The sequence below is a fragment of the Rattus norvegicus genome, chromosome 6 (assembly GCF_036323735.1).
Source record: "Rattus norvegicus strain BN/NHsdMcwi chromosome 6, GRCr8, whole genome shotgun sequence".
Classification (NCBI taxonomy): Eukaryota; Metazoa; Chordata; class Mammalia; order Rodentia; family Muridae; genus Rattus; species Rattus norvegicus.
The window spans coordinates 29,954,155-29,970,001 of NC_086024.1; positions in this window are offsets into that span (position 1 = coordinate 29,954,155).

The window sequence follows — 15,847 nt, forward strand, 5'->3', positions numbered from 1 at the left end:
AGGGAAGGAATAGAATGAAAAGGTGGAGTTGGAGGAGGGTGGGAAAAATTAATTTGAAAACCAAGATCAGAGACAGAGAAGGAAACCGCTCCATGGTCCAAATCCAGACTCCAGTTAATGTTACCTGGCGAGGCCTGAGCAAGATGGCCACCAAACGCTGTCTTGGCTGTAAGGGGCTCCATTCTTCTGGAATGAGACCATGACAAAATGTACTTGAAGGCGCCAGACTCGGTCTCAAATGATACCTTGGTGTCCATTCTTAGATCTGCCTCCCCACAATGACAGCCACTGTCTTGACACTCACTCCAGTCACACTCTTCACTCCACCTTCTGCACTCACTGTGCCTCTGGAGTCAACCCCATGGCCAGTGTTTGCTGTATCCCTTAGCACAGGATCTCTTTAGTGAGTGACAGTAATGAGAGGGCAGCATGCTCCCCCATCTCTACCCTTCACATGCCTGAATAATTTAGGTCTACAAACAGATTCATCAGTATGATCTACAGATCTCTGTAGAAGGCTTCTCTTTGCTCCCAGCCACAACTGCCACCCAGCTGCTGCCAAGATAAGGACAATCACTCACTGGGACAAGCTGGAGCTCCCCTTCCCCACCCTCTCCATCCCCACACCCCCTACCCTGTCCCCAGCCCATGGCCCCCAACTCGTTCTCTGCTCTTCCTCAACTCCCAGTGGTGCCTGGATATCCAAGAGTCTGAGAACCCCATGGCCTCAGCCTCACAGCAGGCCCAGGGACCCTACCCCCAACCCTGGAACCAGCTCCAACTTTCGACTTTCGCACATCTCAGACTTCACTTCCTATCCCCGGAGGGGTGGCTCAGTGCTCCCCCCCCATCTCCTGGCATGTGATAAGCGCAGTCAAACTCCCTATGTTCTGCCTCCCCAAGTGGCCATGCCCAGCGGTGGAATGGACTCAGGTCCACAAACCTACAAAGTGAATTAATACATACATTTTTAAAAAGCGGGCAGTTTCTGGAGCTTAGTCAATGCCAGAGTAAAAAGAATGTCTAGAATGGATTTCCTACTTTAAGAGGATTTTGTAAAATAGGTAAGATTGCAGTAGAATCCTGGTCCAAAGAATCAAAGGCTTGCGTTTGAGGCTCCTGAGGCCATGGACGTGAGGAAGGAGAGAGAACTCACAGAAAGACCATAAACTATGTTTACATTCTGGATAAGTCCTGATCCCAGCATGAAGTGCGCTCAGGCAGGTCATCAAAGAGTAGACAGATGTAGCTGAGACTTAACGATGTCACCCAAGAGATAGCTTACACTTGATGAAATCCATTGTCTACCACGAAAATGTGAACGGATGCAGCATTTTGTAGGATCTGCTTAACAGAGTCAAGGTTCTGCAACCAAAGAATCGTGGTGTGCAGCATATAGGAAAGTATTAAACCTATGGAAGAAACCATGACAACGAAAAAGTGACCTAATCTTAAGGGGGGGGGGGATTGTTGTGATGTCGTTTCCTATGTACCAGACAGCCAGGAGTTGGGGACAGGGGTCCCCACTCAGCACTTCCCCTGAGGACATCTATTAGCCAAGCAGGAAGGGGAAGTCTTAGTCCAGGACAGGGGCGGAGCCTGGTTTGGTACTGAGAGTCCTGGAAGGGCTGGGAGAGAGAGGGCCTTCTTGAGAGATTTAGACACAGCTCTTTACGATGAAGGCCTCCTTCTGCAGCAATCCTTGATGCAGAGATGACCCTTGCTTGTCCAAACCGTGTCACTTAATGGTGGATGTAAATACATACATCTTACTCAGGTAAACCAGGGATTAAACACCTTTTGTGGTTTAAGGAAGGCCCAGGAAGGGAAGCTCATTGGCTGACACTCTGCCTATCTAGGCACCTCATTAGCATGGAGAACTCCAGGTTTTTATACTAGGTGACTGATTGCTGTGATCCTCTCAGTGGGGTGTCATAGTTACAAGTTCCAGAACTAGTAGAGCCTGTCTGGGAGCTGGCTCCACTCCTGCCATTCTCAAGTCTGAGACTCCTCAGGGTCTGGACCTGCTCAACCTTACCAGTTCTGTCTGGTGGCATGGTCAGCTTACCCCAGAATGGTTCGCTGGCTAGATGTCAACTACTACCCAAGCCTAAATCCAGAGCACTGGGTTCGCCCACCCCCAAAACCTGTCTTAGCTTATCTTTGTTGCTTAGCTGCAAATAGCTTGGACACAGAAAGGGCAAGTCCTGCAGCCCCAAAGCTGCAAGATCTCCATGACACAGGCAACCACAGGATAACTGGGAAGAGTCCCTGTGGGGATCCAATGTTGTCAGCGGCGTCACAGAAGCCAGAGATCTAGAACCAGAACACTGACACATTGCAATGAACATTTGCAAGGGAAGATGTGTGGACAGAGGGGTGTACGGTGGGGCACACTGGGACATACTACAGCTTCCACGATGAGATGTTTTCTATGCTTTATTTTTGGGGCTTTTTGTTCTTGTCGTTTGTTGGTGGTGGGGGTGTGTGGGATTTTTTATTTTGGAAAGGAGGTTGCAAGGGTGAAGGGCAGATATGAGGGAGTGGGAAGATAAGTGGAACTGGGGTGCAAATGATCCTCACAAAGGATCAATAAAAAGTTATTTTAAAAAAGTTAAAACCTGTGGATGGAAAGGTGGCTCAGTAGTTAAGAGCACCTGCTCCTCTTTTTAAAGACCCTGGGTTGGTTCCCAGAATCCTGTGCTGGTTTCACTACCGTCCTTAACTCCAGCTCTATGGATCTGATGCCCTCTTCTGGCCTTTGCAGGTACTGCATGCACAAGGCGGCTTACATACACACAGGAAAATACCCAGATGCATAATTTTTCAAAAGAAAACTTAGATTCAAATCCTCTAAAGCCGAGAGAGAGAGAGAGAGAGAGAGAGAGAGAGAGAGAGAGAGAGAGAGAGAGAGAGAGAGGAGGAGGAGGAGGAGGAGGAGGAGGAGGAGGAGGAGGAGGAGGGAGGAGGGTAGGAAGACGGAATGGGTGTGTGCAGTGACACGGAGGGGCCTGTGGTTACAAATGACCTCTAGGCAAATACAAAGCCACGGATGCTACTTCTTGCCCAGGGTCACTCACACCCGCTCACACCGGGGATCCCTAACTGACCTTACCATTCTCCGCTTGTCCCAGCAAAAGTCTTGGCTCTGTCTTCGAATGAAAACCCGCAATGAAGCCAAGGAGTCAAAGTCAGAGTGGACGAGAGCATGAAAGAGCTGTCCAGTGTTTACAGGGCCCCTTTGGTTGGTCCGTGGAAACACGGTAGGAAAGGAGAAAGGGTGGAAACGGGGAGGGCGGCTCACTGAAGACCAGCAAAGGACAAGAAAGGCTGGGTCCACCATTCCTGCAATCCGGCTTCCGGTTTCCACTCTGGCTTCTTTGCAAATCTATGCTGGCTCTGTCACTCTCCGTCCCACCTTCTCTAGTGACATACTGCCTCAGGAAGGGGTAGATGGGAGAGGCAGTGCCTTACTGTAGTCACGTGACACGGTCCCTGCCACTTCTCTCTTCTATCCTACATCCGCCATCGCCTGCTCTAACCACTTGGATTCCTGCTCGTCCCCTCACAGGCTGGGTTCTTGGCTCACAACTGCTCCTTGGTGTCTTTCTTTGATAACCACAGGGCTCACTCCCTCAGTTCTACTACTCAAATGCTGATTTTTCAAAAACTACCCTAAATAAAACAACAAAGTAAACCCCTCCCCATCCTGTTCCAGTTCCCTTTTTAACACTCGGGGCCTTTGCTGTCCTTAAATCCGTGTTAGGTGAGTGGAAGAACATACAAACGTCTGAGATTTGAACCAGAAAGTACAGACACAGCTCTGAGAGCTCAAAGGAACAAAACTGTTACCGATTCAACTGCCCGCATGTTTAGCCAGTTATGTTATAGCATTTATCTTCATTACCACACTATTAAATAATATTTTACCATTCATTTATAGGCAGATGTTAAAGCCCTGTGAAGTTTAGCATTGTGCCAATATCACACGTGCATGTTAAATGGTAGCAGGAAAATTTAAACCCACGTCTTTATAACTACATATATATTATATATCACATATATAATACACACACACACACACACATATATATATGTATATATATATATATATTTTTTTTTCACTCATTTCTCCCAAAACTCTTTTTGGCTCAACTGAGGGGTGGAAATAGAGTCTCTTTGGGAAGACTTTCTGAAGAAAATAACACCTCGTTCTTCAAGAAGGTCTAGTTACATGGGGACTCCTAGATCCACAAGAAAGAAATATAAAAAGGAAAATCTTGATAAAAGAGGAACATATCCGCAATTTGTACAAACTAGGGATAAGCCAACTCCAGTTTCCCCTGCCTTTTCTGTAGCCACAGTTTTATAGAAAAGTTGGGAAGGAAGCCAGGGAACACACATGTGCTAATTTGCCAAACCTGAGATCTCTGCTTAGGAGGCAAGTTCCTCCTCCAGCTGGTGTTCAAAGCCAGCTCCTCCTCGCTCACGGAATTCCCACAGAATTCCTGGGAAAATGTTAATTCTTTGGGTCCTTGTTTCAGTATCGTGATAACTGGAGGGACGGACACAGTGTCTCCTTTAGATCAACTCCTCTCCTGTTAGAACCACCGCTCTCCTCTTTGTTTGAGATGCCAGTCCTGGGGATATGGGATAATATGGTGGAATTAGTATGCAAATTACTGGACTATGCCTGTGCCCAAAGCAAATATAAACAGAGCTCTAGTAGGAGCCAAGGCCAGAGGACGGTCGGTGCCAGAACCATGAATAAGAAATTCTTTCAGTATAACCTCTTAGCTTTAAGTAAGAGCTGGCATAAGCGACTCCATTTTCGCTGTTGATTTAGGTCCGGGGTCAAACTATGAAGCTCGTGCTGGCCTCAAAGTCAGGATCCTCCTCCTTTAGCCTCAGTGATGCTGGGACCCAGGAAGCATGTTGTCCACTTGATTTCATTCTGATAACAATTTTTTTCGGAAGGCGTTGCGGTTTCACTCTGTGGTGGTTCTGGTTTCAGCCGCCCTTCATCGCCGAGATAAGTTCAGCCCCAGTTGGTCTGATCTGAGCCCATGTGGTAGGCGGTAAATGACAGATGTCAAGGACTTGATGCCAATAAAAATGTTCATTAGGTAAATCTAAGTAAGGAAGTAGAGAGAGATTAGCTCTCAGGCCAAGTCCACCCAGCATCCATTGTTGAGTTTAGCTTTGCATCTTCTATGGATGGTTTCCTTGTTAGGAGTCCTTCTGTAGACTGCTGACAGATGACAGAAACATGTCCTACAAGGAGAATGCAAAACACAACGCCAAAGGAAAGCACAGACCGAGAAACTAGTTTGGAACATAAGTGCTCGTGGCAGTTCTTCTCCTGGGGTTGAAATTCTCAAGAAGGAACAGAGTTGAGCATGTCAGGGAGACCAGGGTAGCCCAGGGTTAGAATTTTCCAGACAGCCCAGCAATTGCTGGGTATTCCGGTTGCCTTTGCTTAAAGATGAAAGTTATGGCACAATTAGGAACCCAGGCACATACCTGGGAAAGGACCAGATCACTCACCAGTCTAGTTTGGAGGACACCATCTTGGTCAAGTGTGCTCCTAAGTGCTGTGTTCTGGGAGAAACATGAACATACCCAGCATACAAGAGGGCCAGCAGCTGGAGGAGGAAAAGTAGTCTCTTCCAGCAGGGATGAGCAGTCTTAATGGTTATGTACTGCACCAAATGTGTGTGTGTGTGTGTGTATGTGTATGTATGTTTATGTGGGTGTGTATGTGTATGTATGTTTATGTGTATATGTGTATGTATGTGTATGTGTGTATGTATATGTATGTGTGTGTCTGTGTCTATGTGTGTAAATGTGTGTGTATATATATGTGTATGTATGTGTGTATGTGTGTATGTATATGTATGTGTGTGTCTGTGTCTATGTGTGTAAATATGTGTGTATGTGTGTATGTATGTGTGTGTATGTGTGTATGTGTATGTATGTTTATGTGGGTGTGTATGTGTATGTATGTTTATGTGGGTGTGTATGTGTATGATTGTGTATGTGTATATGTGTATGTATGTGTATGTGTGTGTATGTGTGTATGTGTGTGTATGTATATGTATGTGTGTGTGTCTGTGTCTATGTATGTAAATGTGTGTGTATGTGTGTATGTATGTGTGTGTATGTGTGTATGTGTGTGTATGTATATGAATGTGTGTGTCTGTGTCTATGTGTGTAAATGTGTGTGTATGTGTGTGTATGTATGTATATGTGTGTATGTGTGTGTATGTGTGTGTCTATGTGTGTAAATGTGTGTATGCTTGTATATGTGTGTATGTGTGTGTATGTGTGTGTGAGTGTGTATGTGTATGTGTGTATGTGTGTATATGTGTGTGTATGTGTGTATGTATTATGTATAACAATAATAATCAAAGAAAAAGAGAGGAGCAGAGAATAAGAGGGGTTCAACGGGGGCAGCCAGGATGGGCTTGAGAGAGGAAGGGTGGGAAAAAGTGATGTAATTCTATTCCAATGAAAAACATATTTTAAAAAACAAACCCAGCAGCAATTAGCACAGAGGTACCTAGAAGTTGTGAGTCTGTGTCAAGGTGCATTCTACTTTTAAAGCAAAGTTTAGAAGATTGGGTATTTAACTTCATTGCCCTACTATTAAGTATGCTCAGTAATTTTGCTGGCTAGTTTTATGTCAGCTCAACCCAAGGTACAGTCATAGAGAGGTGAAGGTCTCAATTAAGAAAATGCCTCCAGGGGCTGGGGATTTAGCTCAGTGGTAGAGCGCTTACCTAGGAAGCGCAAGGCCCTGGGTTCGGTCCCCAACTCCGAAAAAAAAAAAAAAAAAAAAAAAAAGAAAATGCCTCCAAAAGATTGGGCCTAAAGGGCATTGTCTAAAATAGGGGAGGACGGAGCCCATTGTGAGTGGTCCATCCCTGGGCTGGTGGTCTGCTTCTATGGGAAAGCAGGCTGGGCAGACAATGAGGAGCAAGCCGGGGAGCAGCGCCCTCCATGGCCTCTGCGTGGAGGTCCCCCCCTTTGAATTCCTGCTCTCACTTCCTTCAGGGATGGCTATAGTGTGAAACCATGAGCCAAATCAAGCCAGTCCTCCCAACTTGCTTTTGGTCAAGGTGTTTCATCACAATGGCAACCCTAACTAGGTCAGTAATATAAGAGGTGTTTAGCACTGACCAAAAGCAAGACTCTTACATATCTCTTAGAAACTTACGTAGGTAATGGTAGTGGCCACCCACGGACCAGCTTTCTGATGTACAAGAGCTCGTTCAGTCAAAGCTAATAGAAGCAGGCCAGGGTCTAAACAGCAGGGAAGCCCCAATGTCGGGTTTTCATCCGAATGGTGCTGGCTGAAAGAGCAGAGGATGGGACCAGAGAGAGGGAGGGGTCTGTGGTAAGAGACCTGCAGAGGACATGGATGAGTCCCAGCTCCCATCTCAGGTGGCTCAGAATCCCCATGTAACTCTAGTTCCAGGGATCTCACACTCTCTCTGACCTCTGAGAGCACTTGCTTGTATGTGGTATGTACACATACACACTCAGGCACACACACATACACACTCAGGCACACACACACACGCATACACACTCAGGCACACACACATGCATACACACTCAGGCACACACACATGCATACACACTCAGGCACACACACACACACATACAGACTCAGGCATACACATACACACTCACACACACACACACTCACACACACATAAAGACTCAGGCATACACATACACACTCACACACACACACTCATGCACACACATACACACTCAGGCACACACACGCATACATACTCAGGCACACACATGCATACACACGCAGGCACACACATACACACATACAGACTCAGGCATACACATACACACTCACACACACTCACACACACATACAGACTCAGGCATACACATACACACTCACACACACTCATGCACACACATACACACTCAGGCACACACATACACACATACAGACTCAGGCACACACATACACATACACACTCAGGCACACACACATACACACTCAGGCACACACATACACACATACACACTCAGGCACACACATACACACTCGGCACACACATACACACATACACACTCAGGCACACACATACACACATACACACTCAGGCACACACATACACACACACGCATACACATACACACTCAGGCAACACACATACACACTCAGGCACACACATACACACATACACACTCAGGCATACACATACACACTCATACACTCACACTCACACACATACTCAGGCACACACATACACACATATACACTCAGGCATACACACATATACACACTCATACACTCACACTCACACACATACTCAGGCACACACATACACACATACAGACTCAGGCACACACATACACACTCATACACACACTCACACACATACACACTCAGGCACACACATACACACATACACACTCAGGCACACACATACACACACATACAGACTCAGGCGCACACATACACACACACTCTCACACACACTAAACTAAATTAATAAATACATCTTTAAAGACAAAGATGCCATTTAAAACATTTAGAAGCCCAGATGTAAAGAGAAGACTTACATGGTCATTTTGCATATTTCTAACACAGCGCTTTACCTCTGTCAACCTTTGAACTTTTGCATAGTATTTAAGGTTCAGAGAGTACAGCCCCACCCATTCCTAGTCACAGACACAGAAGACAGTAAGTGTCCTAGAATCCCCTTAAAATAACAATTTGGTATCCAGGTAATTGGAAAACAAAACAAAAGCTCTAAAGCAGGCACTCATCCCAAGGATCCCCAGATTCGTTATGACTTAGTTCCTTACCTAACCAGACAGAGCCCGACCGAGTCAGCAGAGAATGTAAACAGTTACCTTACGAAACACAAAATCTCATCCTCCATGGTAATTATGCTTGCAGTGCTCGGGACACAGAGTCTGGCTCGGTGTTACTTTGGTGCGTTAAGTCTTGACCTCAGAGAGTCCCATGGGATTCCAAAACATCATTTACAACGTGGTTTTGAAAATAGTGCTGGTATCATGGCCAGACATAATGCTTACTGCAAAGGGTCCCTCTCATGCCATAATCCTATTTAACCAGGGCTAGAAAGTGGTTGTGGAAGATTTCAGCTTAAATATGTAAATGAGGGCCAGGCCTGTTGTTAAAGCCTGAGAGAAGCAACAGTGGGTAGGGGAGAGACAGGTCCATGGGCAAGCAGTGGATGAGGGAGAGACAGGTCCACGGACAAGCGCTTGCTGCCCAAATCCGAAACCTCAGTCTGGATCCCTAGGATCTACGTAAAACCCTTGCTGTGGCTACAACCCCAGCACTGCAGGGATGGATACAGAAGGTTTTCTGATCTTGTTGACTAACCAGTCTAGCAGAAACAGCCAGATCCAAATTCAGTAAGACTTTGTCTCAAGGGAAAAAGAAAATTATCCAATGGGAGACCAGGACACAATGTTCTCTTCTAGTCGTCATGCACACACAGACACATGTAAGCATATCTACATGTGCCTATACACTACATGCACACACACACACACACTCACATGCACATACTCACACACACAGACACATACATACACTCACACACACATATACACAAACACACACTCACACACACATATACACACTCACACATTCACTCACATACACATATACACACACACTCACTCACATACACACACTCACACACATATACACACTCACACACTCACATACACACACTCACACACATACACACTTACACACTCACTCACATACACACATTCACTCACACACACACTCACACACACTCACACTCACATACACACACACTCACACACACATACAGACTCAGGCACACACATACACACACACGCACACTCACACGCACTCACTCACACTCACATGAAAGACAGAGAGAGAAAGAGAGAGAGAGGAAACATCAAATATTATTAAATCTAGCCCTTTTAGCTAGGTGAGAATGAATCTCTTTTGAGTCTGAGGCCAGCCCAGTTTATATAGAGAATTCTAGGCCAGTGAGGACTAAATGACATCTTGTCTAAAAAACAAAGCAAAAATAGCCCTTATACGATTTTACAAAAAGTACAAATCTGAAAATCATAAAAAAATCTTCGAATGATGTTTTCCCCAGGTTGGTGCTATCTTAATTTTATAACTTATATACATACCAAGTCAGATAATAACATGTTTGAATGTTGTAATCATTTATAATAAAATGCATTACTGATGAGCAGTGAATTACAGTTGAACTACTTTATCATCCCAACATAAAAGGCAGCCCACCTTAACAATGACAAAATATTTTTATCTTTTTAATTTACTAATTTTGGCTAGCACAAACACGCACCAACAAAGGCTTATCTTAGTAAAGTTTTTTTCCTTTTTAAATACCTTATTGTCTGGGGACGGGGCATCACATGTGCCACAGCACACACACGGAGGTCTAAGGACAACCAAAGGGACTGGGTTCTCCTCTTCCATAACCTGGGCCCTGGGGACTAAACTCAAGTCTTCAAACTTAGTAGCAAGTATGTTAACCCACTGAGCCATCTGCTAGTCCCATATTTTGACAGCGTAGTCACCTCTTACTGCAAGATATCAGCTATCTCTCTTTGGGTAAGACTTAATTACAGAGACTATTAACATTAAAAAAAAAAAACGGTCACTAAGATCCTGAATGTTCCTGTTTGTAGAGATTGGAATTTCCTGTAACTCCATCATGACAAGGAGATTGGACATGAGGCTCTTTGACAAACATAGACATCCGTCATTTTGTATGTATCAGTGCCTTCGTAAAAATCTCCTGTTTACCAGTTCTATATACGAGAATTCCTGGGAAAAAACCCATAGGTATAAGAAATGCCCTTCAGAAGAGGATTTATAATACACATGATTTAAGGGTATTTTAACTAACCTACTGCGTTCTTAGCTCCTCTCAAGGGTAACTTGATTATTCAGAAAAATGAATAAAATTTTTTTATTACATAACCAATCTACATAACCAATACGAAATTTTGTAACAAACAAATGTAAGACTCAGTGAATGCGATTTTACATGAAGAACATCTTTATTTTCAGTATTAGATGCTTACCCTCCTTCTAAAATCTGATGCTTTCAAAGCATTCTTAATGTTTTTATAACACATACCCGATAGCCCCCCCAAAGACCTTTTTTGTGTGTTTGTTTGTTTGTTTCATTTTGTTGTTGGTTTGTTTGTTTTTGAGACAGGGTTTCTCTGTGTAGCACTGGCTATACTGAAACTCGTTCTGTAGACCAGGCTAGCCTCAAACTCAAAGAGATCCAACTGCCTCCCAAGTACTGCCACCATGCCCAGCTCATAATACCATTTTAATAGGTTTTATGGAACTAAGAGTACCCGTGTGTGAGAGGCCGTAAAGGTCTTTGAACAAAGAGTTAAATCCAAACTGGATTTATGTCAAAATAAGAACATCTACTTAAAACAAAAGCAAAAACCTTTGTTGTGAATTGATCTGTAATCTGTTAAGAAGGGTTGGGTTGCTTGCCTTATGCTCGGCCTCAGTTAACAAAACCAGCATTTGAAAATGTGTCCTTTATGTCAAGATCAACAGACTGTGGTGAGGCCAGCCCAAGAGGATACATACATCCATCTGCCTCACACCACCGTACATCTTAAGAGGGGATAAAAGAAAGACTGTAAGAGTCAGAACACGGAAGCCTGCTGTGAAACACTCTCTCCTAGAATGGACTGCGTACACCAGACTAGAACACTAGCAATGTCAGTGGACATGTTAATGTGGAAGGGGGGAATGCTGTGGGGTCCCACCTCTGCACAAAGAACTGCAGCCAACTATGGACTGCTGAGAGGGGGGGATTAGCCTCTCCCAGGGATGAGAACCCACTTCAGCTGTCCAACATAGCGTGGTTAGTCTTGAAACCAGCCACACCCACAGACAACAAAAACAGACTCAGTGGATTATATTTATATGTATGTGTGTGTGTGCGTGCGTGTGTGTCTGCATGTGCATGTGCGTGTGTGTACCAAATATCATCAGAGTAAAAAAGACTATCAACTTGAGATTGGAGAACGTGGGAGTGGTTCGAGGGAAGGTAACAGGGGTTGGGGAAGCTGGAGAAAGGGGAGAAGTGATGTAATATCACTATCAATTAATAATCTATATCAATTAAGAACATTTTTAAAAGGAAGTTCTGTGTGTTTACCATTCTACCAAAAGCTCAAATTTAGTATTTCAATATCTACAGTCCAATGAGCTAAGAGAAAACCCTTTATAAGGCATGCGGTTTAGGAATATTTTAATTAACACAAAGTGGTTTTAGGTTCGAGGGCTGGGGAACCAGACGCAAACGAGTGGTGACCTAGGTCCGAATTTCAAATATTTTAAAGTAGGTGTGCCGATAATTATAATTTTTAGTGTGCAATGAGTTTTCAGTAACGTTTAAAGGTGGACAACCACAATGGTTAATCTTTACGGTTATCTTTAGGAAACTTGAAGGTGGTTTGCCTTGGTGGCTAAAGGGAACGTCAATGGCAGAGTCTGTGCCTGTGCCTGTGCCTGTGCCTGTGCCTGTGCCTGTGTCTGTGTCTGTGTCTGTGTCTGTGTCTGTGTCTGTGTCTGTGTCTGTGTCTGTGTCTGTCCATCTGTGCTGCTTGATGGGGATTCCTTTCCAGAGTGTGTGCAGTGGGAAGATTTCCTCTCTTACATGTCCAGGAAGCCCCAACACCCCAGTTATGGGGTGACTCAAGGTGAGGGGTGACCTTATGATATACCCAAACAAACTATTAGAGTTTTTCCAGCCTAGAAATGAGATGTGTTCTTCTTATGTGGTTTACTTTGAAGCCAAGGCAAGCTACTTAACATCCCCCAGGGTAGGTCAGAGGGAGCTTTTGTCTTTTCTCTGGAGTCCAGAGAATGTCTATGTGTTTAAAACCTCTAATGGGTCCATTGGTACAGCCTTCGTGAAGTTGGATGTCGCAGACACAGACATCACAAGATGAGCCTTAACAAACAGATGTGTTAATTCAGAGAGAACTCATGAGAGGTTTACTTGCTGAAGAGTCATCAAACAAGCCACACCAAGGTGTGGACTTACTACTTTAGGCCTACACAAGTTATAGCAGGGATGTCTCAAAATTTTCACTCAAATTTAAATGCAAATGGACAGTGTGTTGTGTGTGTGTGTGTGTGTGTGTGTGTGTGTGTGTGTGTTGTGCACATTTATGGGAATATGAACACACATGTCCACATGTCCAAAGGCCAGAGGAGGACGCTCTATGTCCTGCTGTATCACCCTCCACTGTGTTGCCTTGAGACAGGTCTCAGGAGCACAAGAACAATTCAGCTAGTAGATCAACAAGCTGTCACAACAGCAGGCAGTTTAAATGTACCTTTTACAAAGTGTACCGAGAACAGGAAGCAAAACAAGCTCCAGACTGTGAGAATTAACCCTGGTTCAAAAAGCTGGACAAGGCAGGTACTCTTCATAAGTGAGGTCTGGTCAAAATCCAAAGGCTGTCCTGAGTTCTAAGCACAGGAATGGGCAAGCCATGGGGGCCACATCCTGGCTAGTGCTCCTAACTTGTAGAGCACTTAACCACTTTAAACCAGGAGACAAGTCAATATTTTTCCTTTAGGGATCTATTTCCATTTTGGCCAAAGTTAGGCTAGAACAACTCCTCATTTCTTCTCTCTGCCTTTTCTCTACCAGTTTTACAGTGTTATGGGAAAGACTAACACATCCAGGAAATAACCACATTAATCCTGCTATGTGATAAGCTGTCAGAGCCCTGTGAGATCCTGCAGCAGGCTTTAGTCCCTCCCCTTGCCCTAGCAGGTAACCCTCTGAAGTAGAACTCCCGGTTTCTTTGGAAAGTCAGTTCTCTCAAATGATATTTTGCTGGGGCACATGGGTGAAAAGATGTTTGGTAAAGCAGACATGGATATTTTGCTGAAGCAGACACAGGTGAAAGGGTGTTTTGCTATGGTAGACATGTAAAAGGACCCGTGATGTCTAGAAGGAATAGAAATATGACCCCTCAGACAGTAGGAGCTCGAGCATTGATCTGCTTTGGGCTGCCTTGCTATTCTTCACCGACGTCACACATGTATTGCTTTGCCTTACACTGCGTTGCTGAACTCTGCTTGTGGTGACGCTTCAGAGAGAGATTCATCAAAGAGCTTCTTGTGAGGTTCCTCTGACTTCTTGCCGCTTCCATGGACTTGGGCCAGTTGGTTTCTTCTGGATTGAACTGCAGGTGCTGGTTTGTGTGTGGTGTCTGCCGAGTGGACTAGACTGAGAACATCAAAGATTGGAATCACTGCCTAAAAAGAACTATTTCAAAACAAGTCCACTTCCCCCATATCCTAATAACCTTTCTTTTCCATGACCTCTGGGGAGGTTGAACCCTTATTAAAGTAGGTTGAGAAAAATGTACGCCTACAACCCATTGAACCCATTGTTCTAGGATTATTGTTTCTACTGCTGAAGGGACACTGCGGGACAGAGTGTCTCATTTTAGAATGTCTATCCCTGGAGGGCCTTAGCACAGGATCATGGTGGCAGAAACATTTGCCCTATGAACTGTCATGAACTCACAATAGACCCGGTTGTGACGTTTCCACTTTATAATGTGCATGCAGTATAGACTGTGTTAAGGAGTGTTAACCCTACCCTGAAACACTGGTGTGTGTTCCTGTCCTCTCTTATGCTGATGAACAGTGATAGGAACCACAGATCCCAGTTGGCCCTCAGAGACCACAAAAGGAAGGGATCAGCCCTGTACAATGGTGTTGCTTAGGCTCTGATGTTTTTCTGGGTACATCAGATAAATTCATTTCCGACACACATTTAACTTACAACGAGTTCATCAGAATGTGGCTTCCATGATAGGTTTTGGTCCCCCACATGCGTGTATTCACAAAACACTTGTGGGCTGTACGGCTATTTGTGTGTTTGCCCATGTAGCAAATGCCCTTGACATTCATATATGTCACAGAAAGTGTTGGAATTCCCTTCTCCTTCAGGGATGAATAATATTCCACTGCATGGACATACCACGTCTTATTTGCCCATTTCATTGTTGCCATGGTTTAGACTTGCTGGCAAAAGGCAACAGTCTGGTTCACCAAGAATCTTTCTCATGTAGGCTGTTAGCCTTTCCCATCACACGAGTCTCTCTCTGCAGGTGGAGTTATATACGCATGAGCTTCTTCATCCACACTCAGAGCTTTGTGCACAGGAGAGCACCTACTTGAAATCAGGGGCTACTGTGAGGACCAGGTTTCCCAGAAGTCTCGAGTCTTCTAGGAGGCAATACTGAGTAAGCCCCCAAAAGACCTCTTTGAAGAATGGAAATGGTCACATATTTCAGAGACTCATCCTTTCCCAAATCACAAAATGTATTCCAACAGTCGAAATCACCTGCGGGAACAGAAGAGACAAGGAGCCTATAAGAACTGCAGCCATAGGGTTGGGGATTTAGCTCAGTGGTAGAGCGCTTGCCTAGGAAGCGCAAGGCCCTGGGTTCGGTCCCCAGCTCCGAAAAAAAAAAGAACCAAAAAAAAAAAAAAAAAAAAAAAAAAAAACTGCAGCCATTTTTCTCTTTTTTTTCTCCCACAATTCCCTAGTAAGCCATGCCACTGATTTCAGGCCCACCAGCTACAACAGTGCAAAGCAGAGAGGGTGGCCACCTGTTGGTCACAAGGAGAAGTGCAGCCTGGGAGCCCTGGAAAGCCTCACCCTCTCTAGAGTGCATGCCCTAGCCCACAGATGAAAGTGTTGATATCTCTCTAGAATAAACTAGATGAAAACCAAAATAC